The 25,564-nt window shown below is 41.2% G+C and overlaps 1 protein-coding gene across 2 annotated transcripts in view; it reads right to left on the bottom strand.

Moving 5' to 3' along the window:
• The window catches only part of KBTBD12 (kelch repeat and BTB domain containing 12), a 76,760-nt gene extending 68,974 nt beyond the window's left edge, over positions 1-7,786 (bottom strand). The window contains exon 1 of one of the 2 annotated variants that reach the window (XM_020981189.2): positions 7,724-7,786. The gene's annotated coding sequence lies outside the window, so the exon portion shown is untranslated. Of the gene's footprint in view, positions 1-7,676 lie in introns of both variants that reach the window. The other variant, XM_020981188.2, reaches the window with a different exon arrangement.
• Between the last annotated feature and the right edge of the window lie 17,778 nt (positions 7,787-25,564).

Below are 25,564 nucleotides of genomic sequence, written 5' to 3'. Positions count from 1 at the left end.
TCCGTCTGTCAGCTGATGGCCAGGAATTGCTCCACAGCAAATCTTGACTCACTACAAATTTTACACTGTTAAAAAGTCCTTACTTCTTAAAACTGTAAACTTTAAATCTGGCTTCTTCCAATATCTCTCTCCTCCAGCTTCTTCCTTCTCTGAGATTCTTAGTCCCCTGGACCACGAAGTGCTACTCAGCATTCCTCTACAGAGAACTTAGATATTTAACTGGTCAAAAATAAAGTTTGGGTTAGGACAGACAGGCCTAGATGATCAGTAATGATACTTCCAGCTTTCTAAAATACATACTGGTACACAGGTACCCTCTCTGTATCCCTGGCTATACTCTGTGTATACCTGCATTGTCTAGAAAATGTGCATATTTACACACTATTTTAAAGTACAGACAAAGCACAGGTGAACAATAGTGGGAGAATTTTTCTTTTGATGAGGACAGTCTACTCCTTTCATCAGTAACATACAGCTAGATAACTTCAATGACAGTCATTTTCTGCTCCAATTTATAGAGGACTAAACTTGGGCATTCATATTAATAATACAGTTAATAACAGAAAATAAGTAAAAATGTAAATTGCAAAGTTAAACATAAATCAGAAGAATGAAATCTAATTGCTTGCAGTGTCACCAGAAATCCAAAACGTTGTTATGTCTATGTTCCCTATTTTCATTTTTAGCTTTGATAAATGGATTCAATTACAAATTTCCAATGAATAGTACTACAATTGGGAGTAAAATTGTTGATTTATTGCCAGTGCTGATGTTTTGCTTTTTAAATAGCTAATTTTTATAATTCTTACTCAGTCTCAAAACTTAATTTTTAATGGTATAAAGCCTTCCACGTAATAATGATTGCATGTATAACATGTCCACACTTCCTAAATTAAGAGCCAGATTAATGCTCAAAATAGAATTTAAAGCTTTTTTTTAAATTCTATTAATTTTTGGTGCGGACCTGTGAGTTCATTGTTATAGGGACCTCCTAATGAAGAAACTCCATCAATGAGATCAGCAACTGTTTTGCAACTTTGGGTCCTTGAGTTACCTCGATCACTGAGGGTTTAAGTGACCTGCCTGGCATCATACGGCCAATATATGTCAAAGGCAGAACTCAAACCCAGGTCTTCTTAACTCTCAGTCTATCTTCCTACCCACAATGGTATATTGCCTCTCACGTCTGACCTACATACTATACATTTTTAAAATAATATTTTATTTCTCCCTCAATTATATGTAAAAACAAATTTTTTTTCAAATTTTGAGCTCCAAATTCTCTGCTTCCTTCCTTTCCCTCCTCCTTCCCTGAGACAGTAAGTAATCTGATATAGGTTATACATGTGCAATCATGTAACACATATTTCTGTATTATATTATACATTTTAAAAAGGAATTTTCAACCTTAATGGATAAATAGCTCTCCAATTTATGAATAATTTATCTAGTGATTAGGAGACATGGGTTCTAGTCCTGACTCTGCTTTAATTATGTGATTTTGTACATATCCTTTCATTCCTAGAGGCCTTCTCTCATTTATAAAATGAGAAGCTTGGTCTAAAGTCATGTCTTCCCCATTGTGAGTCTATGGCCAGGCACTGCTTCATAGTAAAATTTTCAAGTTTATGCTGATGACTCTCAGATCTACTTGTCTAGCCCTACCCTCTCTTCTGAACTGCATGTCCCAGGGGCATCTTAGACTCATGTCAAAAACTGAACTCAGGATCTTTCCACCCAAGCCCTCCCTCTTCCTAATTTCCCTGTTACTACCCTGTGTACAACCACTCTCCCAGGCAACCAGGCTCAAAATGGAGGTGTCATTCTCAACTCCTTACTCTGCCCCACCTGATGGAGATATATCCAGTGAGTTGTCAGATGCTTTCCTTTCCACCCTCCACATTTCTCCTCTGACACTGCTACCACCCTGGTGCAGGCCCTTATCACCGCATGTCTGAACCACTGCAATGGCCTGCTGGTTGTTCTCCTCGTCCCTCCTCTCCCCACTTTAACCCATCCTCCGCTCACCTGTTCAATTGATCTTCCTAAAGTTCTGGCGGTATCACCCCCATATCCCCCCATAAATAAAGTTCAGAACTTCCCTCTTACCTCCAAGATCAAATATAAAACCCTCTGGTTTTCAAAGCCCTTCATGACCTGGCCCCTTCCTATCTTCCCAGTCTTCTTCCACCTTTTCCCCTAACACATACTCTTTGATCCAGTGATATTGGCCTCCTGGCTGTTCCACAGGACAGCCCATCTCCTGATTCTTAAGTCTTTTCACTGGCTGCTTCCCCATGCTTGGAACCCTTTCCCTCCCCATCTCGACCTCCCAGCTTCTCTGGCTTCCTTCAGGTCTCAGATAAAGCCTGCAAGGAACCTTTTCCAATCTTCCTCTCCTCTGAATTACGCCCCCTCTCCGATTTGTCCTGCAGACATTGTTCATACATAGTTGTTTATCTATTGTTTTCCCCATTAGACTGCGAACTCTTGGAAAGCAGGGCCTTTTGTTTTCTTTTGCCTTTTTTGGTACCTCCAACACTCAGTGCCTTGTACTGTAGTAGTTACTTTTCATAAATGCTAGTTGACTGACATAGCTAGGCTTTCCTGAAGTTATTTGAATTTGCACCGCATAATCATTGGGCTGGAACTAATTACCGTATTTTACATAATTATAACTTAAAATAGCGTGAATTCAAATACAATTGACCACTTCAGAGGATTCATTATTCCCACTCATCTGGATTTAGCTGCATAAAAAATGCCAATACATCCATTAATGGGGAGAGAAGAGGTCAAGGTGGGTGTGGGGAAATTGCCCTCAGAGTTTCCATCTTCACCTTGCTTCAATTAACTTTAGCTTTGCCTCAGCCCTCAACCTTGCTGAGCCTCCAACAGACTCCACTGCTGTTTTGCAGAAAGTACAGCTATTTTTCCATTGACAGCGAATTTAATTTTTCCTTTGAAAGTAGCTATTAGGTTCCATTTTTTCATATCATAGTTCAGTTATTTCAATACTTTGAAATGTCATTGGCATGACACTTGCACGATATTAGCATGAAATGTCATTGGCATGGCCATTCCCTTCATTGATGCAGGACCACAACCCTTCTATGATTGTAGGTGGTCTTAAGAGTAGATGAGGCTGAAACATTTATTACCCCGAAGTCAATGGTGGTGAACATCTTCAGACTTAGTTGGATTGGCTCTCTGAAAAGAGACCAAAAGTCATCACTGGGCTCATAGCCAACAGGTATGCCCTACCAAGGTTGCATTCTACTGGCACAGCCTTGGAAGAGTCAGAGTAACCTAAGTTTATGAGTGGGGCTTTAGTGGAGGAAGTTAGAGCATCATTGGTTAGAGTAGTGTTTATAGCACACAATCACTAATTACAGCATAGGCCCTGTAGGACAAGGTGGCCATAGCCAAACATCTGTAATGGTTTAGAGCACAGTGCGTTCTTGTTGAATTTACCTTGGAATTCAGCCGTTATTTTTTTTTAAATCAATGTTATTATCCTACTGCCTTGTCAAATACAAGACAAGGAATATATAGCTGTTGGACAGCTTTTGCTTATTTTGTAGGTTTGCATTTTGTAGGATTAGATCTCTATCACTGGTGATCTTTACTATATATGAAAGTCATGGTCAATGCTTCATGTAGCTGCCTTCCTGTCTCAGTGCTGTAGGTGGGGCAGTGTACAGAGCACTGGAGTTAGGGAGGCCTGAGTTCAAATCCAACCTCAGATACTTAATAGTTGTGTGACCCTGGGCAGGTCACTTAACCTCTGTTGGCCTCAGTTTCCTCATCTGTAAGTTGGGAATAATTATATCTCTTAGGGTTGTTGTGATTCTCAAATGAGATATTTGTGAAGTGCTTAGCACAGTGCCTGGAACACAATAAGTGCTTAATAAATACTTGTCCCCTTTCCTTTCCCTCCCCCTAATTATATACATAGTCTGTGTTGACACTTTATTCTGTTGATGCTGAGGATACAAAGATGAAAATGATTCAGTCTCTGTCCTCAAGGATCTCATTGGGAAAGACAACATGTACAGACATAAGTGCATGCATAATACAGGATGTCCTAAAGCCCCAGTTTTGAGCAATTACAGCTTAAAACTCCACGAAGACTTTTGGAACACCCTGCATATACAAGGAAAATAATATAAGGTAATTTGGGGGAGGCAGGGGAGGCTCTAGTAGCTGCTGTTCAGTTGTGTCTGACTCTAACCCCATTTGGAGTTTTTTTGGCAAAGATACTGGAGATATTTGCCTTTTCCTTCTCCAGCTCATTTTACAGATGAAGAAACCGAGGCAAACAGGGTTAAGTGACTTACCCAGGGTCACACAGTAAGTAAGTGTCTGAGGCTGGATTTGAACTTAGGAAGATGACTCTTTCTGACTCCAGGTCTGGCGCTCTGTGTATTGTGGTACCACCTAACTGCCCCTTCTAGCAGCTATGGGGCTTAGGAAAGGCCTCTTGTAGTGGTCAGTGGTTAAACTGAGCTTCAAAGGAGGCTAAGGATGCTAAGAGGGAAGAAGATGAGGAGGAAATGACTTACAGGCGTGGGAGGCAGCTGGTCAACAGACATTTATTAAATGCCTACTATGTGTCAGGCTCTGTGCTAAGCACTAGAGATAGAAAGTAAGGCGAAAACAGTCCTTGCAGATGAGCGTGCATTCTAATGGAAGAAATGGCATGTAAATAACTTAGCAGATACAAGAAATACACAGGAGGGGCAGGAGATTGATTGGGAGGGGATGAAGAGGGGGACTGGAAAAGGCCTCTGGCAGAAGGTGGGCTATGAGCTGAAACTTTATTTTTTTTTGGGGGGGGCTAGGCAATGGGGTTAAGTGACTTGCCCAGGGTCACAAAGCTAGTAAGTGTTATGTGTCTGAGGCTGGATTTGGACTCAGGTCCTCCTGAATCCAGGGCTGGTTCTCTATCCACTGCGCCACCTAGCTGCCCCGATATGAGCCGAATCTGGAAGGAAGCTGGGGGCACCAACAGGAGGAATTGAGAGTGACATCAAGGTTGTAGGTCTGGGTGCCTGGGAGGATGACGGAGTCCTCAGACTCTAAGGTAAGAGTTCTGATGAGCCTGTCTTTCTAGACATGTTACACAATATTCCCCTCACACATTCCCTAGTGCTGCTCAACTGACCTGTTTGCTGCCCTTCACACGTCATATTCTACCACCCGTCTCCACACATTTGCACACGCTCTCCTATGGGCTCCTTCATTCTATGGCCAAACTCCTCTAGAAGGCCTTCTTCACTTAGTACCTCCAATTCCTCTTTGCCATAGTGGATAGACAGTACCAGGGCTGGAGTCAAGAAGGTTCAAATCCAGCCTCTGACACTTGCTAGCTATATAATCTTCACCTCCACTTGCCTCAATTCTCTTGTCTGTAAAATGAGGGATAATAAAAGCATCTACCTCCCAGGGTTGTTGCGAGGACCATATGACGTAATAATTGTAAAGCATTCAGCACAGTGCCTGGCACAGAGTAAGTGCTATAGAAATATTAGCTATTATTATTGTTATTATTATCAAACCCTCTGCAGTCTGGTTCCTAACCACAGCATTCAATTGAAACTTCCATTCCCAGTTAACAATGATTTCTTAATTGTTGTGACCTCCCTGTTAAAGGGTAGTCCAGAAGAAGAGTGGGTTTGAGGGGAAAGATAGTGAGCTTTGTTTTGGACTTACTGGGTTTGAAATGGCTATGGGGCACCCAGTCAGAAATGTCTAATAGCTGGCTAGGGACTTGGGACCAGAGCTCAGGAGTTCCTCTCCTTTGGTTAGGCTCCTAGAAGAAGTTGTCAACATTTCTTGCCTTCACTTTCCCACCTCTGACTTCTGTCTTAACTCCTTACAAGGATGCTTGTCACTACCATGCCATGGAAACTGCTCTTTCTGAGGTCACTGAAGGTCAATTTACCACAAAGTCCAGTGACTTTTTCTCAGTTCTCATCTTTCAGTACCTCTCTGCAGGACGTGGCACTCTTGACCGTTTCTTTTTTCTGAATTCTCTTCTCCTAAGGACATTCTTCTGTCATAGTTCTCTTCCTGTCTTGTGGACTAACGCTCCTTAGTAGCCTTTGGAGGACCATTACCCGTGTCCAGTCTCCTGTGTGTTGGTATCCCTCAGGGTTCTGACCTGGGCTATCTTCTTTTTTCTCTCTGCACCCTCTTTCTTGGTGATCTCCTCAGCTCCTACAGGTTCAACAGCCATCTCTATGCAGATGACAGAAATCTACCTGTACAATCCTCATCTCTCTCCTAAGTGGTAACATTGAATCTCAGACTGCCTGCTGGACATCTCTACCTGGCTGTTCCACAGGCATTTCAAACTCGACATTTCTAAAATAGAACTAATCATCTTTCCTCTTAGATGCCTCCTTCTTGCTAACTTCCCTAATTTTGTTGAGGGTAACATTCATCTTCCAGTCCCTCATGTTCAAGACGTTGGCGTCATCCTCTCACTCATTCTCTGACTCTGATGAGCTGCCAATTCTAGTAGATTCTACCTCTTCTCTTACCTTTTTCTCACTCTGTCTACTCACAACATAAACAGCCTAGTTCAGGTCCTCATCACCTCTTGCCTGGGCTTTGCAATATCCTCTTAACTGACCTTCCTGAATCCAGTTATTTACTTCTTCAATACATTGACCCAACAGTGCCAAATTGATGTTCGTAAAGCACAAGTCTGACCATGTTCTCTCCCTGCTGAAGAAGCTTCAGTGATTTTTCCATTGCCTTTAGGATAAAATGGAAATTCCTTGGTTTGGCATTTTGTAATCTTCACAATTTTGGTCCAGCTTCTCATTGTGATTACATATTATTCACTCCTATGTCATATTCTCCAGACAAACTAGCCTCGTTATTTCCAGGATCAGACATCCATTTCCTGCCTTTGCACAGGAACCACCACCCATCATACCTAAAGTGTTTTTCCGTCCCACCATTACCCCTGGGAAAACACACACACACACACACACACCCTGTATTTTAAGCACATCCCAGTATTACCATCCACCAGCCCCTACCTGCTCCCTTAGGATTTCCAGGCTCTTCCGTCTGCTTACAGCCAAGTTTTCTTTAATATTCCAATGTATTCCAAACATCTATCCTGCAATTTTAAACTCTTAAAACTACACTAGCACTAAGATGTTTGGGACACTCCTCCCAATTAGAGTGTGAGCTCCTTAGCACATTGTAAGTGGATATATAAATGATTTTTCATTTACTGGGAGGGCTTTGCAAAGCTAGGGCCCTATAGAAATGTGAATTGTTGTTATTATTATCACTATTATCCTTAGACATGACTAAATACCTTTCCTGAATGAGGAAGTGACTTATTTCAGTCACCGGTGCCCAACAAACCGTTGGCAACTTGGTGAGGCAAAATAAATGGGCTCTGGAGCTAGAAGTAGTTTCAAGAGTCCAGCAGCCAAGGACCTGGCTGTAATGACATTGGGCCAGCCCCTTCCCCTTTCTGGACCTCAATTGGCTTCTGGGCAAAGTGAGCAGGTTGGACTAGATGCTAAGTAAGGCCCCTTCAGCTCTAAGGACCAGTGGCCCCGGTTCCCCCCGCCTCTTCCCCGATGCACCCCACTCCCCACCCCCACCCCACTCCAGGACCTTGCCCCTCCCCTTCCCTCCCTCACCTCTCTACCTTCCCGGGGGCGGGGCGCGGCCCGGGGTGGGCGCTCACCGGGTCGGGGGCGCAGGGGCAGCTGCAGGAGCCCCGCCTGACACACTCATGCCCAGACACTCACACTGCCCAATATGGGCCTCCCCGAGGCCGCCTGCGATATAAATAGAAAGGGGGGCGGGGAGGGAATGCGGAGCTGGCTGGGGTGGCGGGAAGGCTGGGGAAGAGGAGGGGGAGGCCCGAGAGGGGGAGGGGGAGCGGAGGAAGAGGAGGTGGTGACTGCAGCGGCGCCGGGGACTGTGGCTCGTGGAAAGGTTGGCTCCTGAGCGACAGGCTTGGCTTGAGAGGAGGGTAGCGGCCTCTAGAGCTGCCATGCCCCAGGTTCAAATCCTCCCTCCGCTTCATCCTGGCTATGTGTGACCACGGGCAAGTATATTTCCACACCTTCCTCGTTCGTGCATTTGTGAAGCACCTAGTAGGGCTGGGGATGCAGTTTCTTCTTATTCACCCTTTTATTAAACACTTAGTAGGTCTGGGGAGACAGTTTCTCTTCGTTCACCCACTTATTAAACAGTAGGACTGGGGATAGTCTTCCCTCATTCATGTATTAAACACCTAGTAGGGCTAGAGATACAGTTTCTTCTCATTCACCCATTTATTAAGCACCCAGTAAGCCTGGAGATACAGTCTCCCCTCATTCATGCATTTATTTAAGCATCTAGTTGGGCTAGGGATACAGTTTCTTCTTATTCACCCATTTATTAAGCACTCATACGTAGATTTATCTCATCTTCATGAAACAGCCCCCGCCATGAAGAAGCTAGAGGGTCCTGGAGTGTGGGGAGGGGGTGGGGCCCACATGTGCTGAGGTACAGATCCTATAGAAGTAATTTTTCAGACACAGGAAAAAATTAGTTGTTTTAACAGTGGGATTACCTTTATCTAATCAATTTTTTCCATCCCTGTAATGGTTGACTAACACTCTACCTAACACCAGATTGTCTATCTCTAACCATATCACAACTGTAACTGATTCTCTCTTGAGTCTTCTCTCTAATACTGCTAAGTTATAGAGAAGCTGCCAGTGTGCATCGATGGAGGGAATTTCCCTAGGGGAAGTCATCCACACATATGAAATTGTAAGTCTCAACCAAAAAGAAAGAAAAAAAAGAAAAAATGGCAGGGGGAAAACCAAGTTATCATGTCCTTATTTAATCTCTCTTGAAGAAGCTGTCAATATTTAAAGGCTTCTTACATTTTAATTATATTGCTATGCAAAAATTCAAACCCAGAGACTCAGATCTTTTTGTCTGCAAATTCAATGACAAACGTCCCCCCTCCTTGCTCAGGGACTGGTTCAAACAGCCAGATCTCCTAGCTCTTCAAAGATTTTGCCTCCTGGTGCTGTCTCTCAGAGACAATCAGGGTTAAGTGACTTGGCCAGAGTCAGACAGCTAGTGTCTGAGGCTGGATTTGAATGCAGGTTCTCCTGACTCCAAGGCCCCTGCTCTATCCACCTGTGTTACCTACCGAGCTGCCCCTATGCTTCTCTTAAAAGTGTAAAAATTGTTACTGAGTGCCAGATTATGCTGGTGTTCATTAAAAGTGAAGCTTGCATTGTACAGCTGAAAGAACAGGAAGGGCAGATTAGAATGACCTCAAATTTTGGAATGGCTAGAGAATGGGGAGCAGAAGGGGCTTTTTGCTGACTGTAGACCCTCCCTTCAGGTTACAGAGAGCCTCTGTATAAAAGGTCCTCATTGAGTAATATTAAGTGCCCACAGTATGCACAGCATTCTCCTATGTGTTATCAAAAAACAAAACAAAAAACCCCACCAGATCTTACATTGGTAAAGTGCTTTTTTAACTTTAAAAATGAGCTTTCATCTATTCATTTTTAACTTTTTTTACAACGAGATATACACATAACATTTTTATTTACAACTTTTTTCCAACTCTAACAATTTCTCCCATTCCCTGCACATTTCCTCATAAACACGGAATGTCCAGGCTGGAGTAGATATCAGAGACCATTTAACTTAACCCCCTTAGAGAATAGGAAACTGAGTCCCAGAAAGCTGAAGAGACTTTCCCAAGGTTACATAGGCAATAAGTGCCTAAGTAGGGGTCAAACTCAAGCTCATGTCTTCTGATTCTGGGTTCAGCACTCAGATCTTCATTCCTTTGTTTTCTCTTCCCTTCTTTTTCATCACTTCCCTTGTCTTCAGAATTCAATAAACTGCACATCTGGTGCTATTAGTGTTATGGTGTTCCTACAGAGTTAGTTTATCACTACCTTCGACAGACATCGTAGACAATGAGTTGGGCTGTGAGTATATCATTGTTGGTGATATGCTGCTGCCTATTTATACCCATCATTCAGCCCTCCATTTCCTACTCTGTTCCAGCCAGGACTGTGCTTTGGAAATTGCTCAGCAGTTTCAACTGCTCCTGAAACAAAAGATAATCTTTTTTTTTTAATTAAAAAAACCCCCTATATTCTTCTTCTGATGTTATAGAGTTGAGAATTATGGAACTTCACAACCTCCAAAGAATAAAGATTTCGGGAAACCCAAATGACAATGGAGATATATATGGTTGGCATAAATGGGCTACAGGATATTACTAACAATGATATATACAAGAAATAGCAAAAAAGATATCCAGGCGATATTCTTTAAAAAAGTTTTATTGGTGTGTTTTGTTTTTACATTACAAACATTCACCCCCTTTTATAACAAAGCAAAACAATTCAGTAAAAACTAAAAATATAGTGACTTTATCTGAAAGCACATGCAATGTTCCACATGTATAGCACCTCTCTATTTTTAAATTTGTTTTCTTAATTGAGAAACACCTATTTTTCCTCCCTACCACCTCCCATCCCATTGAAAAAAAGAGAAAAGAAAGACTAAATTCTTGTTACAAATATACATAGTCAAATAAAACAAATTCTTTCTTTGGCTGCATACAAACAAACATACATACATGCATACATGTGTATATATGGTGCAGAATATATATATATATATTATATATAGTAAAGAATGAGATCATATATTAGAGTACAGAATGAAACATATACAGATATATAATTATAGATTATGAATAGAGACATAATGATAGATTTAGGGTACAGAATGAGACATCTATATGTCTCTATCTGGAGATGGTTTTGTGTGTGTGTTTTGTGTGTGTGTGTGTGTGTGTGTATTTTGCACCTCTCTGTACTAACCTGTGGTTAGTATATTTCAGCACTGATCCTCTGAAATCATGGATGGTCATTGTCTTGATCATAGTTCTCACAGCTTTCAAAGTTATTTGCCTTTTAAGTGTTGTTATTATCTAAATTGTTCTCTTGGTTCTGCTCATTTCATTCTTCATCACTTTATAAGTCTCCAAAATAGTTCCTTTTTATAATATTAATGTTATAGTGTAAATTGTTCTCCTAATTCTGCTTACTTCACTCTGTATCAGTTCACATATCTATGTCTTTTAAATAATTTATTTCCTCATTTCTTACAATATAATAGTATTCCACTGCATTTCTATACCACAACTTATTTCAGGATATATGATTTAAAAAGATATGTCTGTCACATACAGTGAGGGATAACAGATGGAAAGTCTGAATCCTTCACTGGCACTCATAATTTTTTTTAGTAGATGGGCAAGCCTGAGTGACTGAGAGGATAGGGATGCCCTCAACAGTATGATCCTGCTGCAAGATCATAGATTTGTAATGGAGGACTAGTTGGGTCTCCCATTGGCTGGTCTTACATTATACTTGTCAAGAACTGTGGGGTGGAAAGAGTCCTGGAATGAGAGATGGAGACATAGGTGCTAATCCTGCTTCTTCCACTTTCTGTCAGAACTTGGACAAGTCAACCTCTTGTGACCTCTACATATTCATCCATAAAATGAAATGGCTAGACAAGACGATCTTTGAGGTCCCTTCTATCTGCAACATTCTCTGATTCTTCTTTCTGTCTTCTTGCTGTACCTGTTGTTCATCTCTAGCTAATTTTCTATTTTCCTTTGCTATTTTACCAATCTCAAATAGATGTGTGATCTCATTGATTTGGCATTTTCTTCCAGCAATTCAAATCTCAACTCTACCCATGCCTGTCCATTCTACGTAACACTCATCTGTTTCCTCCCCAAAGTTTTCCACAGGGGTTGGAGGGTCCACCCAACATGCTTAGTTTCTCCTGACGTTGTGAGGTTACCAGGGGAGCCTTGGGGCTGTCCATCTGTCATTTCTTGCTCTTGTCACATGACCAGTCCATCTTTTCTTCCTATCATAAAATTCTTTGATGATGTTCTAGTCTCCTATTCTTCAGAATTCCTTGTTGGACATATACATATATGCATGTGTGTGTGTGTGTGTGTGTGTGTGTGTGTGTGTATATATATATCTACACACACACACACACACACACGCACATACATACCTGCTCACACCCATCATCTGCCTCCCCATTTTCTTCTCTGATACACAACTGATTTTTTCTTAGGCAGTGGTATTTCATGTCTCACTGCCATACAGCGACACCAACGAAATGTTAACATTGAAAAGATGAGCCCTTATTTTCATGGGAAGCTTGAGGTCAGTCAAAGAGCTTTGAAATGTTCTGAAAGCAATCCAGCCTGCTCTCCTCACATTCAACTCTGGGCTCAACTCATTGTTCCTCTGTGCTGTTTCAGATAGACATACTATGTTATCTAGCACCTCTTGAAATCCATCTTTTTTAGGTTCTCTCTTCCAAGCATCCCCTTTATTTCTGTCCCCATCTGTTACCACCCATAATAGGTTTCCTGAATTCTTTTGGGTAAAGGTCATCAGCTCAATTGTTTAATTTTCCCTTTCATTTCCTCAAACCTGGTCCATCTGTACCTGACTCCCCTGTGTGGCAGCGATTTTTACTAGTTGCCATAAATGAGTCCTTCCTTGCCAAGGAGGTCTCAAAGAGCTTCCCATCATTCTTTTACCAAAAGCTTTGTCATGTTGTCAGTCTGCAACAATGTTCTCAGTCTAAAACTATGCTCCTGATTTCACATTACATTCAGTTGTTTTTTTTGAGCCATATGGTATGATAAGTCTCGCCCCTATGCTGCTTAAAATCTCCCTCTGTCTCTAGATGAAAAGCACCTGGCAGGTGGTCAAAGCCTCTCTTTGCTACAATTCTCTTTTATGCTTTTACTCCCCTCTAAAAAACCCAGACTGATTTACACAGAATATAAATTGAGCATGGCAATAGTTCTTTTCTCCCTCCCTCCCTCTCTCCCTCCCTTCCTTCCTTCCTCCCTCTCTTCCTTCCTTCCTTCCTTCCTTCCTTCCTTCCTTCCTTCCTTCCTTCCTTCCTTCCTTCCTTCCTTCCTTCCTTCCTTCCTTCCTTCCTTCCTTCCTTCCTTCCCTCCCCTCCTCCCTCCTTTTTGCTGTATTGCCCTGGATCTTGTTTCTATTGCTCCTCTTCTACAAAATTCTCATTTGCAGCTGACAGCTGAAATCATCTCCCCCTGGTTAAAGTCAGGCTGGGAGGTGGGGAGATGGAGAGTTCTGAGCTCTGCTTAGCCAAGTAGGCCTTTCTTGCTATGATTGTCATTGAAGCTTTTCTTTTAGAGAAGACAATGTAGAGCACTTAGAGAATGGTGACTAGGATGCTGAAGGGACAGGAGATGATGTCATAAGAGAATCAGCTGAAGGAAATGGAGAGCACTGAGGATGGTAAAGACCTAGGGAGGCATGGTAGCTGTCTTCAAGGATGGGAAGGACTATAATGTTTAGTAAGGATTAGACTTGCTTTTTGCCTGGCCCCTGAATACAGAATTAGGAGGAAACTGCAAAGGCAACTTTCTGCTCAGTAATACCATCGGAAATGACACCCTAGTAGTTAGAGTCATCCCAAAGAGTTGTGAGCCACCTCTCTTAGGAGGCAGTGGGCTTCCCATCATTGTGGATAGGCAGAGGCTGTCCGGAATGTTATGGAAGTTACAGTGTGGTTCGGATCCTCTGATCTCTTCTTCCTCTTCTTTCTGCTTCCTAGCGTGCATCAGCACAGGTGAAACTTGTTTGAATCTCAAAACAACTCAGTATAGTAGGTAAGACATTTTCTGGTTTTACAGATGAGGAAACTGAGGCAAATAGAGGTTAAATAATTTTCCTCTTTACTCATAGCTTACATGCTTTAAGGTGCATACAAAATTTTACACACATTATCTTATTTGATCCTCACAATGACTTTGTGCAACATGAGGAAACTGAGGTAAAGAGAAGTGAAATAATTCATGATTACACAGGAAATTAGCAAACCTGGTAACAGAAGCCAGATTTTCTGATTCTCATACCAAGTGCTCTTTCTATTAGAAGTGGAAGCATATTAAAAACCTGCGTTTTAGTTCCTCTAGAAATATTAAGAAATAATATTTCTCCAGTCTAAACTCCTTTCTGTACTTTTCATTTTAGGAAAGTGGGAAGAACAAAATCTAAGGCCTTCCTTAGGAATGGTGTAAGGGTGATAAGCAAATTTAACTCTTGTCTTCTTTTTTTTTTTTGTGAGGGTAATTGGGGTAAGGGACTTGCTCGGAGTCACACAGCTAGTGAGTGTTATGTGTTTGAGGCCTGATTTGAACTCAGGTCCTCCTGACTCAAGATCCACTGAGCCACCTAGCTGCCCCAAACTCTTGTCTTGATAAAACTGTTGCCTCTCTACACTCTGAAGTAAGGGATGCCAAGACTCCCATAAAGACCTTCTCTTTTGTATTCAAAGTTAAGATTTTGATTACAGGAAGGAAGTCCTTAAGGGAAGTAGTCCAGGAAGAAACTGATTGGTGACTATTTAGGAATGTTACTGTATTTCATCATTTTATGATCTTTTTCTTGTTCAAGATTCCTCTAAATGTCCCTTAAATAGTCTTGGGGCAAGGGAGCCATGTTAAAGGGAATTGGGAGACATGCCATTTTAGATATCTCTCTGTCTGAGCTAGAAATTGCTTGGATACAGGTTAATGTTAATTTAATAAAATTGTTTCTGGCAGACTTGAGCCTAAGTTGCAAAGTACAGTATTAGCATTAATTTTTTTCTTTAACATAGGTTGTAAAGCCCTTTTCTCCAGAGTCTAGTACTGCTGGAGTTATACCAGAAGTATGAAAAACATTTATTGGGTTTCTTCATGTGCAAAGTGCTTTGTTTTGCGCATATGAAGAAAAACACCTCATTTCCTACACCAAAGGAATTTCCTGTTGAAAATAACAGAAAAAGAAATGAAAGCATTTTAAGCCATTCTCTACTTTTCTTCTTTTTCTTTTTCCTTTGATTTCTGGGGCTTTACTCTTTACATAAAGATTGAGAAAAAGTTTCAAAAGTCCATTTTTCTAGTACTTCCACAAATATAACCTATATCTTGAACTAAAGGTCTGGGCTGACATGGATTGGGTGTGGTCTTCAGAACTTCCCTCTTTGGTCCATGACCCAGTGTTTCCCTGGGATTTATCAGAATTTGGCTTGTTGTCTGGAATTCCACAAAAGGAAAAGGACCTTCAGTTCCCACATCAGCACTAAGGCTAACAAATCATCAACTGTCAGACAGGCTTTATCTAACTTGACAAGAAAACAAAAAAAGGCTTGCACCCAGGCTTCCATACAGTCCAGACTCTTCTCTTTCTCTCTCTAGTAATCCCCCTCTCCCAAAAGGAACCTCTATATAGTCTTAGAGTATTATACTGTGGGTTGGTCCTCCCACAACAGTAAAGAACTAGAGAACCATTCACTATTCCTGGACCTTCACAGTCCTTATAAGTCACAGTACCAGTAAAAAGCAGCCATATTTTGGATCTACCCCTTACTCATCCTCACCTCTGACTCCTATATGGTATAAGAACTTTTCCACTTGGTCCAGGAAGTCCACGTACTCAGACTGCTCTTGTTCCAGTAATTCCTCTTCTGGACCCAGGGCGTTTGGTCCAGAAGCTTACCCAGTGCTCTGACATTATCTCCATCTATTGAAATTCCTTCTAGTCCCCTGGTGAAGTCACATCAATGTATAAGACTCCTTCCAGGGGATTGAATCTATGCTTTGTATATGTTGCTCGTCAATATGTACGTAATTCTCTTCATCACCTTTTCTTTTTCTCTCTTATTCACTTGTAATATTATTATTATTGTTTTATTTTTAAAAAATGTTTAGGTCTTTTATTTTTATATGAATAATTTCTGCATATACCCTTTTCTTCCTTCCTTCCCACCCTTACCCCCGTGAACCTTACATTTATAGCAAAGAAACCGATCAACACATTGGCATAGGCAACATTTGATAGTGATTTTTCAATTTGACACAATTCTTGATACCTTGCCTCTCCAAGGACATCCCCTTTTAACTTCTCTGTGACTAAGAATGAGCATTTTAATTACATAACTATTTAGCTTATTATATTTTTTGCTTAAGTTGTAATAAATATTTCCCTGGTTTTGCTTATTTCACTCTGCATTTGATCAAATGTATCTCCCCATGTTTCTTTGAATTCTTGAAAGTCAGCACTTCCTACAGCGCAATAATATTCTATTATATTAATAACCACAATTTGTTTAGCCATTCTCCAGGCGATAAGTATCCATTTTGTTTCTACTTTTTCTCTACCACAGAAGTACGATTATGAATATTTTGATTTATACCCGGACATTTCTTTCTGCTTTTGATTTTGGAGCATATGCTTAGCAGTTCTCTATCCCTTTTTAAACTCAAGGGCATAGCTCAAAAATTCAAACTGGCTGTGAATCATCCATTGGTCATCATTAATGTGCTGTCAATAGAGCAACTAGTACCCTGGACAAGAAAAATTTAAGGACTCAGCATTGTCAGGGGAGTTTCACACCTTGCTAAGGGGATACCATTAATGCCAGAACAAAGAGAAGTGCCAGGGGGACAATGAGGACCCAGGATAATACTTAAGCACACCCACTATATAAAGCTTTCTGATGTACCTCCATCATGTTCTGAATTTCAGTGGAGGTACTTTGAAAAGTGCCTTCCCCAACCTTTAGATCAGGATCTCTGCAGGTCAGTAGCAGCCAGGTACTATTGCCAATCACCCCTTTCCATCTCACGGTGCTCTTGTAGGTATTCCAGGACACACATCAGGGAAAGAATTGCAGCCACCAAATATAACTTTTCTAACATTCCATTTAGGGGTTTGACTGTCACTATTTCATCTTTTTTCCAACTCTGGTCTCTTTTCCTGTGATCTCAAAGCTTCAGGGAAATGCAAAGTTTGCTCTTCTTACAAAAAGGTTAAGCATCCTTGATTTAAATTATTTTAGATTATGAGGTCCTTTGGGGTTTAAAGTAGTTCTGGATAATTCTGTTCATACAGAGTATAGTACAGAGTTGTATGCAATTGAATGGCTAATCAATGCCTTTTGATGATATCTCGCTGCCTATCCTTCATTGCCCTCAGCCTGCCTCAAAAAGCAGAAAGAAATTTGAAGTATTCCTTTAATCAGGCCTCATTCTCTCTAGCCTTTCCTTTCACCTGAAGCAGCTTGGCTTCTTACCTCTATTCCTACTTTCCCACCTTCAGCAAAATAATCTGCTTATAACCCACTTCAAAAGTAATCTTGCCACTGTTTTATACTTCAAGGCCCCCTTCTGTCTACCCTGATGGCTGATCTAACCCTGACCCCATTGCTGAATTCCATTTCATTCCCTAATTGCTAATCATCCCCAGGTTGTTTTCTTGTTCTCCATCCAACTCTGGGCTTCAAGGTTACCTTCCATTTCCATGGTAGTCTTGCCACACTGAATTGAGGAAGGAATGGTATAGGGACCATTATAGGAGACTAGGAGCTAGGAAGGTTGGGATTAGCAGGCTCTTAATGGCATTCTTAGTGAAAACAACACAGTTCTGGAGTTATAGGCTTCCTTAAATCCTGGTTCTGCTACCTGTGGAACCCTGGGTAAGTCACTTCATTTCACTGGGACTTAGTTTCTCCACTTGTGAAAAAGGCAGTGGACTAGAAGAGTTCTAAGATCCCTTCTGCCTCTAATTCCTGTGATCTTGAGCAAATGAGTTCTTTCTTCCAAATTCTTATAGCACTTTTTGTCTAAATCACTTATGTGGCATTGTGCACTTTAATGGACTGACGATATCATACATGGAGGTGCTTCTTCCACTGCAGACCAAAATCTATCCACATCTCTTTTTTGCCTGAATCATGACTGTAAGTTCTCCACTCATTGGGTCTCCACTGCTCTGGGTCTTTTACATGATGAAATACCAATAAAGCACTTTGGCTGTCTGTCTGTTCTCCTTTGCTCTTACTCTATGACCAGTCTGCTTCCTTTTCTGGTTCTATATTTCTCAGATGATATTATGTATGTCACTTCTTACGTATAAATTATCCTTGGAAATATGTTGCAACCGAATTTGCCCAACAGAAGTCTCTCCATTGTCCTTTGGGTCACCTGTAATTTTGATCCTTCAGAAAGTATGGTGTTTCATGGGCAGCTAGGTGGTGGAGCGGATGGAGTGCTATACTTGGCATCATGAAGACCTGGGTTCAAATTTTGCCTGAGATGCTTCCTAGCTGTGTAACCCCAGGCAAGCCACTTAACTTCTGTCAGCCTCAGTTTCCTCATCTGTAGAACGAGGACAATAACAGTGCCTGCTTCACCAAATTGTTGTGAGGACCAAATGATATTACATATGTAGAGCGCTTTGCAAACTTTTAAGACTATGTAAGTGCTAGGTATTATTATTGTCATTCATGTACAAAAGAATGTTGGTATTGAAAAAACGAATCCTTATTACAGAGAGCAGTTTGGGGTTGTTCAAAGTACTATACATGTCCCCAAATGCAGTCTTCCCCCTATATAATTCTAGATCCAGTTCAGTCTACCTGCAGTGCCTATCCAAGACAATGTACTGATGGAACAGATTATGGGGCTGCCAGCTGCATTGTATAGTCTGGACAAAAGGCATTGTTCACTTACTTGATGACATATACTGCTTTGTAATTGTAGTTATCTCTTTACATGTCTAATCTCCCTAACTACATTGTAAATTCCTTGGAGGCAGAATCCAGGCCCCTTCTTTATATCCCCCTCAATCTTTAGCAAATGTCTTGCAAACAGTGGACACCTAATGACTATTTGTTGATTTAATTTTGATTTGCAAGGTAGTATAGGTTGAAAGGTAGTACAGTGGAAAGACTCCTGAACTAGGAGACAGAATTCAACAACAAATATTTATTATTATTGATAATTAGTATTTATGTACCACTTTCAGGTTTCCAAAACACAAATTGTGATCCTCAGAATCCTGGGCTGTAGGTGCTATTATTTTTTAACATGAGGAAATTGAGACAGGTACAGGGTAAGTGACTTACCCAGGGTCACACAGGCTGGATTTGAGCTCAGATCTTCCTAATGGCCGGTCCAGTACTCTGTGCACCTAACTGCCTGTGAAGTTGTGGTTGTTGTTTGTCCTTTCTTTAAGAGGACCATGTGATGCCATGACTTGCAAGTAAATTGGATTTAAGTGAGGGAAGGCTGTGCAAAGTCACCAGCCTCACTTTCTCCTCTGGAGCCATCTGGGTCCAGTGGCAGGATATAGATCAGAGCAACTGGAGATGGCCCAGGATGCAGTGCAAAACCTTGGCCTTTTTAAGCTAAGGTCCTTCCCAGAAAAAAAATCAATCTGGGAGGGGAAGACCTTCTGGGTTTCTGGCCCAAACAGGAACAATTGCTATTTATATTCACTGAGACAGCGTTTGTTAAGTACCTCTTAAATATGAAAGATACCATACTGGGTACTGGAGGTGCATCAAGGACCTGTGATTCTATCAGTGAAGGAATGCCTTTCACCAATACAGATTGCCACCTATCTGCAATTTAGTAGATAGATCAAAGTTCAAAGAAGTTAAGTAATTTGCCCATAGTCATAGAGCTAGTTAACTTTTACCAAGAGCATTTAAATCTTGGTCTTCCTGACAAGTCCAATGTTCTATCCACCATGTAACACTGCCTGTTGGGGGCCAGGAATATAAAATGAAAGATATGTCTCAAATTTAGTTATAGCTTCTAAACCTGTAAAGTAACTGCATTAAAAACTTGCTAAAAATTTCATCATAGTGCTGAGCTGCCCCATGGCCCCTGAAGGCTGTGCCAGTGGGTCACAAGCTCTTATGTGTTCTACCAAGCTGGAAAAGCTTTGGGGTCTCATATGGTGATGGACTGTTTGTCTTTTGTTCAAGCCTAGCTAAGTTCTGAGAGATATATCCATCGCTAAGTTAGCTGCAGAATTTTTTTGGTGTAGGTAGGAAAAGTGGACCTAGATTCCAGCTATATTAGTAACTATGTGACTTTGGGTAAGGCACTTTACTGCTCTGGGCTTCAGTTTCCTCATCTGTAAAATGTGGAGGTTGAACCTCTAAGGTCCTTTATAGCTCCAAATCTTTGATCCTATGAAATAATCCTTGACCTTTTATATTTTGTTCTGATTTTGTCACCTACTAACGTGACTTGAGATATTATTTACTGCCTGAATTTCCTCATCTGTAAAATGGAGATAATGATACTTGACCTCACAAAGTTATTGCTAAATCAAATGAGGCAACAGTGTGCAGGTATTAGGTAAACTATAAAATGCAACAGAAGGTAGAGCCAGAATAGGATGGGGTGCCTGGAGCTTTGTCCCAATGGTAATCCCTGAGGATGAAGCTTCCCCTTCCTGGTAAAACACTGAAAACCTCCAGGGTCTTGTGGTTTTCTCTTTTCCAGGACCAACTTGACTGCCTCTGACAATCTACCTGGCTTGGGGACCCTTATGGGGTATACCTGGGATCAGCAGCTAGACAAGTAGTGAAGGTAGCGTGGGTTGGCCACTTCTCCTTTCACCCCACCCCATCATAATCTTGGCACTATCTCTTTCAAATTGACTGTCCCAAAGGTATCTCAAATTCAACCTGTCCAAAACAGAACTCATTATCTTCCCTCCCCTCCCTGTTCCCAACTTTCTTATTACTTACAAAGGTACCACCATCTTTCTAGTAACCCAGGCTCTCAACCTGAGTTTTTAACCTTGATTCTTCATTTACATTCACCCCACATATGCATTGTTTTCCAATTTTGATCTTTCTATCTCTACAGACTCCAATATATCACCCCTTCTCTTCACTCACACCACCCTAGTATAGGTACCTATCACCTTATACCTGGATATTTCTACCTTCTAATGAATCTCCCTACCCCAAATTTCTCCCCATTCCAAACCATCCATCCAGCAGTTGCCAAAGTGAAATTATTCCGAAACCATAGCTCTGACCATGTCACCCCCTAGTCAGTATAAACTTCAGTGAATCTCTACTTATCTTCAGGATCAAAGATAGAATTCTGTTTGACATTTAAAAGCCCTCACAACCTGGCCTCTTCCTACCTTTCTAGTCATCTCCTTCATGTACTCTACAATTCAGTTACACTGGCTTACACTATTCCTTCATCTTCCTCCTCCCTGTCTTTTCACTGGTTCTCTTCCATGCCTGGAATGCTCTTCTTCCTCAGCTCTGCCTTCTGGCTTTCCTGGATTCTTTTCAAGGGTTAACTCAAATCCAATCTTCTGTAGGAGGTTTTTCTCAGTCTCCACCCCCTCCAGCTGCTGATGTCTTTCTTCTGAGATTCTCCTCCATTTACACTATATTTGTCTTATATGCATGTAGGGTGTATGTACTGCCCTTGCATATCTCCAAAGGTTGTCGAAATGCTGTGTTTAGGGAAGCATGAATCTTTGGAACCTTGCCCACTCCTCTTGAAGGGGAACTTCTTTCCTGACTGAACTGGAGCAGGGGAAGAGGCCATGAGGCTGAACAATCTGGCCTCCTCTGAGAAAGAAAGGGGTGCTGGTCTAGAATTATAGCTGTCTCCCCAACTAATTATTGCTCATTGAAGGAAATGGTTTTCTTTCTCTCTCTCTCTCTCTCTCTCTCTCTCTCTCTCTCTCTCTCTCTCTCTCTCTTCCTTCCTCTCTCTCTCTCTCTCTCTCTCTCTCTCTCTCTCTCTCTCTTCTCTCTCTTTCTTTCTTTCTTTCTTTCTTTCTTTCTTTCTTTCTTTCTTTCTTTCTTTCTTTCTTTCTTTCTTTCTTTCTTTCTATTCAAGTTATTTTCCTGGCCATGTTCTGAAAGGGAAAGTGTACCTCAAGCTTATGTACACAAGCCTGACTCTTTCCTACCAAATGCCTGTTATACAAAAACCTGTTAAAATAAAGCGAATGAACACATTTATACAAGTAGTTAGCAAACAAAAATCAGAAAAGTTATACAGTGTAGAATATATGAAAATATACAGAATAAGTAATTTCTCCCATTGGGAGAGAAATAGGCTCTGATCTCATCCAAGGGGAAATCCTCGAAGTCTCTAGGGAGGCAGGCTGAAAATCAAGGACATATTGAGGGGCTGGCTTTCCCCTATGTGTCTGCCTTCCAAAATCTGTTCTCTCTCTTCATGAATACCTCCCTGAAGAGGTTCTCTCTCTCTCCTCTCTCTCTCTCTCTCTCTCTCTCTCTCTCTCTCTCTCTCTCTCTCTCTCTCTCTCTCTCTCTCTCTAGTCCTCAGGCCAATACTATTTCTTATAGTTGTTCAGTTGTCTTTCAGTCATGTCAGACTCTTCATGACTGCATTAGGGGCTTTCTTGGCAAAGATACTGGAGTGGTTTGTCACTTTCTTCTCCAGCTCATTTTACAGATGAAGAAACTGAGGAAAACAGGGTTAAATGACTTGCCCAGGGTCACACAGCTAGTTTAAGTGTCTGAGGCCAGATTTGAACTCAGGAAGATGAGCCACCTCGCTGCCCGCTACTTCTTACACAGGCACATGTGTTGAATCACCACTCTTTCTAGCAATAAGGGGAATCTCAGTCAGATGCTAAGGTTAAAAGTCGAGTTGCATGTACATAATTATTTGCAAGTCGACTCCCCATCCAGAATGTGTGCTTTGAGGTCAGGGACTGTGTATCTCAGAGTTTAGCACATTGTTTTGTGCATGGTGAGTCCTTAATAAATGCTTGCCTCCCTTGTCCACCCCTTTCCATTGAGACCCAGGAATGCTTCTTTCCCTCCCACATTCCTTTCATCCTCTGGTGCTCCCAGAGATGTAGCTTTCTCCTGAAGATGCCAAAGCTGACTCCTCACTCCTTCCCTCACTTGTGATGACACATAGGGCCAGGAGTCAGCGCTGTCAGTCCTTCCCGTAGAAACCCACCTCTCTTTCTTTAGAGTTTTTTCCCACCAGGATGCTGTCATTGTGAATGGCCAGGTCACTCGCCCTCCTCTCCACTAAGCTTATTATCTGGTTCGATCTTGTATTCCACCTCACCTCCTACCCACCTCAATGAATGGCCTCCTAGTTTCTCAACCTCCTTAACTTCCATGATGTCAGTCTCCAGCCTTTCTCAGCCACAGATAGGAATAGTCATATCTTAACACTCTGGCCCACTGCTCAGCTGAATTTGCCCCAAGTACTGGATTTCTGAGCTATGGTTCTGATAAGGGGTCATTTTATTGTTGTTGCTATTGCACTAATGAACTGGAGTGTATCTTATAGAAAACCTTAAAGTTATTCTTCTTATTATACATAAATGCCTGCAGAAAGGCATTCATCAGGCAGCTGAATGGATTCTGAAGAGACACTCCCATCCTCATTGATCTCTGAGATAAGATAGAAAGCCATATGCTACTGTCCTCTATTCTCTCGAGGCAGAGGAATTATCTTTTCTGGAGTTTACTTCCACACTAAAATGTTGCGATGGGATCAGGTGATGGAATCAGGATCAAAGTTCATTGTCTCTGAAATATTAGTCATTTTTCATCTAAATCATAATTGTGTCACTGAGAGGCAGGGTGGTATAATGGAAAGTATGCTGGTGTTGGAGACAGGAAGGCACTGGTATCTAGTTCCATCTCTGACACTTACTAGTGACTGTGTGCGTGAGTAACTTAGCCCTCTGATCCTCAGTTTCCTCATCTGTAAAATGGGTTATTAATACTTATAGTACTTATAGAATCAAAACAAGAGTTACATATATTATGTAAAATACATATTATACGTATTACATATGACATATACATGCATGTATAATATGTTACATATAATATATATTCTATGGTAAACCTTACAGTGTTATATAATTATTATCTTCATGATGCCAGAGGCCACATATACCCTACTACTGAGTTTTTGATTCGTGAAAATCCCTGAATTTGACAGTTTTTGAAGATAAAATTTCTAAATGTTCTCTAGAATTTTTAGAAAAGTAGTTTCAGTAATGCCAGCCTGTCTTCCAATGCTTTTGAAAAGCCATGGTACGGAAGAAGAATTAGACTTTTCCCATGTGGCTTTGGGGAAAAGAATCGAGGCTGATCCCAGACATAAACTTTTGCCCCAGGCACCAAGGCTGATCTGGATGACAGAGGGTTAGATAAGACCATGGGCTTTAGGAATGTTTATTCCTGCTTCTTTTGACCCCGAAGAACAGTAATAATTAATTAATGTACATAGCCTATATACACACATCATACAGAAATGTGTTACAGCCAAAATTTTGTAGCCAGCTCATGTTCAGTTTCAGAGTAGCGCATTCATAGCTTGTGCTGCTATTAACCTTGCTTTTGGGAAATTAATGGTCTGTTTATTGAACACATATAATTTTGTGTTCTCTCACTATGGTTTAGCCTTGTATACTGTAAATCAGCTTTACTACTCATCTCTTTTAGACTTTGTGTCTCACTCTCAAACATTCATCTTTTTCCCTAAGCTCCTAGGACCTCTGTCTCCACCCTAAAGCCTTCAATCAAACCAAAGATTTTTTTGTTTTTTAACTACATTTCATCTAAAAAATGAAGGAACTTGAAGACATGTCATGTGAGGATTAGTAGAGGGAACTAGGAATGTTTAGTCTGGAAAAGAAAAAAAAATCCAGGAGGTATATTATTATTTAAGTCTTCAAGTATTTGTATGGGAGAAGTATTAGCTTGTGCATGGCTCCAAGGAGAGATTTAGGACTAAGAAGTGAAAGTTTGACAGAACTCTAATAATTAGAGCTGTCTAAAAATGAAATGTATCATAAGGGAGTGAGTTTCCTGTCACTAGAGGTATTTAAGAAGAGGCCAGGTAACCATTTAGGGATTTGTTGCTTAGGCATTTGTTTGGACTGCATGATGTCTGGGATCCCTTCCAACTCAGCATGTCTGCGATTGAGACTATTCATTGTGAGTTCTCCCACCTTGTCCCTTGTTACCTTAATATAACCTTTTTTCTGTGTCTATACTTTTTTCTTCATAGTTGAAGGAGAGATATCTCATTCCTTTGCAAATCTATTTTTTTCATCTATACTTTGGATTCTATTACATCATCTGAGAAATTGTGTTCTCCTGTTTCTCCCTCCCTCCCTTACCCCCTCCTATCTTTAATCCTTATCATTCCACTTAATCCTTCCCTTCTGCCTTCTAACATACATTGTTCTTTTCAATATTAATGCTCTCCTAGGTCTCATCTTAAATTTTTCCTTCTTTTTGTGACTCACATTTTCAAAGGACCGTGAAATTATTATCTCTTCTTTGAGAGGTTCCTTTACTACAAGATGCTAATGTTATCTCAGAACACCATTCTCAAGTACAAGTCTCCAATTAGTCCAAGGCCAGTTTTTGCAGGTGGCCATAGTTCCTGTTATATTGACTAGCACTGAACTCACTCCTAGGTCCCTTTTGTCCCTACCCAGCACAGGCACATACCAACTAGCTGGCTCTCATCAGGGATCCTCATTCTCTCAGAAACACAAAGGACAAGATGTATGTTCTTGTCCCACCCAGAAGAAGTAAAATTCTCACAGCAGAGTGAAATGATGGGGCTGATCCC

Source organism: Phascolarctos cinereus, unplaced genomic scaffold (genome assembly GCF_003287225.1).
Source record: "Phascolarctos cinereus isolate Bilbo 61053 unplaced genomic scaffold, phaCin_HiC Scaffold_4;HRSCAF=312, whole genome shotgun sequence".
NCBI classification, from domain to species: Eukaryota; Metazoa; Chordata; class Mammalia; order Diprotodontia; family Phascolarctidae; genus Phascolarctos; species Phascolarctos cinereus.
The sequence above is the reverse complement of the archived record's forward strand: the minus strand, read 5'-3'. Positions and strand labels throughout refer to the sequence as shown.